The sequence below is a fragment of the Hemiscyllium ocellatum genome, chromosome 33, assembly GCF_020745735.1.
Source record: "Hemiscyllium ocellatum isolate sHemOce1 chromosome 33, sHemOce1.pat.X.cur, whole genome shotgun sequence".
In the NCBI taxonomy this organism is placed as follows: Eukaryota; Metazoa; Chordata; class Chondrichthyes; order Orectolobiformes; family Hemiscylliidae; genus Hemiscyllium; species Hemiscyllium ocellatum.
In genome coordinates, this window is record NC_083433.1 from 1,865,189 (window position 1) to 1,870,195 (window position 5,007).

Consider the following 5,007-nt stretch of genomic DNA (forward strand, 5'->3'; position numbering starts at 1 on the left):
CCGGTCAGAAATTTGGAGGAGCGGGGTTTAATCATAAAGGGACCGTCCTGTCTGTGAATTTATCTGGATAAAATCCAACAATTTGCACTTTAAAAAGTTATCAGCTTCTGAATCTTAGTAAATTATAAAATAAAGTTACATCTTTTTAAAAGAACCTATTTTCATTTATTGCTCTGTCCTGTCAGTGAGAGGAATCCCAGGGTTATGTCAGATAAAACATTTCATATAAAACCACGGTACTGAGGAGGGTGACAGAGTGTAAAGGTGAGTGAGAATGACTGTAGGTGAGGATGTGAGACAATGAGTGAGTGTGTGTGAGTGTGAGGGTGGTGAGAAGAGTAGGTGAGTGAGAATGTGTGTGTGAGTGAATGTGTGAATCAGTGAGTGAGAATGAGTGTGTGAGTGAGGATGTGAGAGAATGAGTGAGGGTGAGAGTGTGTGAGTATAAATGTGACTGAGTAAGTGAGTGTGACTAAGAGTGTGTATGGGGAGAAAGTGAGGTCTGCAGATGCTGGAGATCAGAGCTGAAAATGTGTTGCTGGAAAAGTGCAGCAGATCAGGCAGCATCCAAGGAACAGGAGATTCGACGTTTCGGGCATAAGCCCATTTCTTGAAGAAGGGCTTATGCCCGAAACGTCGAATCTCCTGTTCCCTGGATGCTGCCTGGCCTGCTGCACTTTTTCAGCAACACATTTTCAGCTAAGAGTGTGTATGTCTGTGTGATTGCGTGAGGATGGTGAGAATGAGTGAGTGTGAGTTAGTGAGTGAGTGAGAATGAGTGAGAGTGTGAGTAAGAATGAGTGAGAGTGTGAGTGAATCAGTGAATGAGTGAAAATGAGTGTGTATGTGAGTTTGAGTGTGTGAGTGTAAGAATGAGTGTGTGTGAGTGTGAACACAGGAGGCTGTGCCCTTCAGAGTATGGGGTTAATAGGAAAAGCCCAAAAACCTGGAGAGCAATTGCTATCTGGATAAAATCCAACAATTTACGCTTTAAAAAGTTATCAGCTTCTGAATCTTAGTAAATTATAAAATAAAGTTACATCTTTTTAAAAGAATCTATTTTCATTTATTGCTCTTAGTAACTAATTACCAGTCACTTTATAAATCCCTGCCTAGAGATTGCATATTATGCAATGTTTTAAAACCAAAACTCATTTTCAATTTAAAATTAATTATCAAACGTAAAATACTTGACATGTCATTATCCAATTATTACTATGCAGCTTGAGCTGTTTGAACATTTTACCTTTTACTTTTTTTGTTGTTTGTTTATTCCAAATGAGAATTCCTCCTGTTCTCCTGTTGCAGTATTCCCAGACAGACGTGTTTCCTCCTCAAGTTTCTTGCTGTTTCTCAACGTTCTCTTCTCGAGAAAGTTTGCTGCCAATTTGATCAAAGTTTCTCCACACTGTTTTTAGCTGCGAGTGACGTGTGAAGCAGTCTGTGTCGTCCAGATGGTGAAAGGACATGACTATTCATGGAGTTTCAAACTGATGAAAGTGAGGGGGTGTGAGCGAGGGTGAGTGAGGGTGTGTGAGTGTGATTGAGGGTGTGTGAGGGTGTGTGAGTGTGATTGAGGATGAGTGAGCGAGGGTAAGTGAGTGTGATTGAGGGTGAGTGAGTGTGATTGAGGGTGAGTGAGTGAGGGTATGTGAGTGTGATTGGGTGTGTAAGTGAGGGTATGTGAGTGTGATTGAGGGTGAGTGAGGGAGTGTGATTGAGGGTGAGTAAGGGTGTGTAAGTGAGGGTTAGGGAAGATGAATGTGTGAAGTTCTGTCTGAGTGAGGGTTAGTGTGAGTGAGGGTTGGTGTGAGGGAGTGTGTGAGGGGGAGTGTGAGTGAGGGGGAGCAATCAAGCAGTTGAATAAGCATGTGGACTGATTGAATATTATTATGTGGGTATTTTATAATAATGTCCTCACTGGTGTAGTTTTGTTTAATGCTGTGACTATTTGAATCTGTGCCTATCTTTAGGATGAGATGCAATGATTGGTTGTCTTTTAGTTCCGTGATAGTCTGGAGGAATTGTGCCATCAATAAATTGCTACAATAAATAAAATAAACTACACCCATAATCACAGGAAACAGACTTTCCCAATCAGTGAGTCTTCTTGCAAATATTGGTCCTCATCCAGATTCCAATGTATGACCTTCTCCCTGGGTCTCAGAGTACACATATTGCCCTTACCTTGACATGCTGCTAAATGCACATGTTAGGGAAATGTCAGTGCCCACAGTTCAGTCTCGGAGAGATAAAGGAACCTCTCACCCTCAGACATAGAGGAGTTGAAGAGCAGCAGGTGTTGGAGACTCTAGAAAGGATTTACAGCTGGGTCATACCAGATGTTGTAACTGAACAGAGGCAAGTATCTTTCACAACATCAATCATCCAGTACCTTCAAAAGCTATCTTTCCATTCTCTTTCATTCAATCACTTCTCCCTCCCACTTCAGTTCTTTTCTCCTCTTCCACGTCCCATTTCTCTTTATCATATTGTCCCCAACATTTTTGTCAGGAATTCAAACATTTTTCCCACATTGACATTTGGGAATAAGCAGCTCCACATAAAACCTTTGGTGTTTCAGAACAGTTAACCCTACTAACAGCACAGAGAGCTCATTAACTGTTCAGCTGCAAGGCTCAAGTTTCATATTGGGTGTGTATGTATCACAGAGTATATACAATTCACTTCGCACAGGACCATGGTGAGTTTCTAGTTGCATGTCAGAGTTTACAGATTGAGTGCACAGTGGGTCAGTGTTTGTGTAGGTGCACATTGTAAGAACATTGAAATTAGGAGCAGGAGGAGGCCATTCAGCCCCTTGAGCCTGCTCTGCCATTCAATTCGGTCACAGCTGATTGCATCTTGGCCTTGATTCCACTTTCCTATCCATTCTCCATAACCTTTTAACCCATTATTAATTAAAAATTTGTCTCTCACCTCCTTAAATTTACTCAATGTCCCAGCATCCACCGCACTCTGGAGAAATGAATTCCACAGATTCATGACCCTTTGAGAAAAATAATTTCTCCTCATCTGTTTAAATCTACTGCCCCTTATCCTAAAACTGCGACCTCTAGATTGCCCCACATGAGGAGACATCCTCTCTACATCTACTTTGTCAATCTCTTCAGCATCCTATAGACCACAATTAAACCTCCTCGCATTCTCGGTCTGCACTGCTAAATCTGTCCTCACAAAGACCCAGCTGTGGTTGTGTGAAGCCTGGATGGTGAACATTACCTGTTGTTGATGATCAGGTATTCAATGGGCCAGTTCTATGGTTGACTAGTCAATGATATTTGGGAGAGCCCAGAGCACTCTGCAGTGAGCTTAATGATCTATGTTTTGCTCCGAGTAATAATCAGTGACCCAATCTCCAGCATCATGCAGGAAGAACCTGGACTGTGTAATGGAGGGGGTGATCATTGCTTTTGTGTCATAGAAAAATGCATTAATTGGAAATTTTCATTTTAATATTAAGAACTTGAGAAATCCAAAGTGATATTTCAGAGAACAAGTCATCAGTGAAAACATGACATGGCACCATGGCTTAGATGGTTAAAGCGCCTGTCTAGTAAACAGGAGATCCTGGGTTCGAATCCCAGTGGTGCCTGCTTGCTGTGTCAAAAGTTTGCACTTGCATCTTCTGACTGGAGTTGTGTTGCCAGTCAAACAGCTCAATGTTCTGTTGCAACCTCTTATGATTTGGTGATCCTGGTATCATTCCAGCAGTCACTGTTAATTCTACCTGGAATTTCTTAGATTGATAAATCCTTGATGTCACAAGGAATTAAGGGCTACGGGGAGAATGCAGGTAAGTGGAGTTGGAATGCCCATCAGCCATGATTGAATGGCGGAGTGGACTCGATGGGCCGAATGGCCTTACTTCCACTCCTATGTCTTATGGATATGTTAGAGTGACAGCACACTGTGGTTACAAGATATCTGACCTCGTCCTACTCTATTCATCTTTCCTGTTTCACTCCCACACACCCCGCAGTGAAGAGGCTGAGGGTTGGATGCAGCTCTTTCAGCAAAGGGCATGGACGGTATTCAGTTGTAAATGTCAGAAAAACAATAGGATAGTGGTCAGCACCCACACTGACCCCATTCTCACCTGGGGTCTGTTCAGTTGCTGCAAGTAAGCTCTCAGCAGCAGGAAGTTTTGTGTGATTACCTCCTTAACCAAGGGGCCTGGGGATAGTAGCCTGGGATCCAACAGTCCCAGCAATCCAGGAGTCAAAGACGGGGTGTAATGTGGTGCTCAGCACAGGCTGGGCAGTACCAACTGGCTCTTTTTGCCATTTGTGTCCAACAACATGTGTTCCGATTGACAAACAACTGTAGAGATGCCAAGGGTTGTGTCATCATAGAGTCATCCTGGCCAGTGTGGGTAGAACTGTGATATTTTTATATTTTGGACACGTTATTGAAAATTAGAAACAGGCCGTCAGTGAAAAACAACACAAAGAAACATTGATAGAACCTAATAAGCAGGACAGATGTTGTTTACCCAGGGTTAGGATAATTGCAATGATTTCCTTTCCAATAATTCTAAACTTGCAGATTTTTTCATCCTGTTTGAAAAAAACAAAATAAATTTCTGTTCCACCATCTCAGATGTCCCAAAACATTAAACGAGACCAAAAGTGGGGACAAAGACATTTTTTTCAGAATGGCAACCTGTAATTAGTGGAATACCACAGGGATCATTGATGGGGCCACCGTCATTTACAACAGATATCAATGATTTGGATGAGGAAAGTGAAGGTTACTACAGGGGACTTTGTGATGACATAAACATTGGTGGGAGGGCAAGTGGTAAGGATGACAGAAAGAGTCTACAGAGAGATATAGACATGCCAGGTGAATAGGCAAAAACTTGACAGATGGAATATAATGTGGGGAAATGTGAGGTTATGTAGTTTGGCAGGAAGAATAGAGGAGCTGAATATTATTTAAACAGAGAAAGACTGCAGAAAGCTCTGGAACAGATGGATTTTG

The 5,007-nt window shown here is 42.1% G+C and overlaps 1 non-coding gene across 1 annotated transcript; it reads left to right on the forward strand.

The window, feature by feature from the left end:
• The first annotated feature begins 3,542 nt into the window (after window positions 1-3,542).
• On the forward strand, window positions 3,543-3,616 carry trnat-agu (transfer RNA threonine (anticodon AGU)). The gene has a single exon. It is a non-coding gene; the product is annotated as a tRNA-Thr (tRNA).
• Window positions 3,617-5,007: the final 1,391 nt, after the last annotated feature.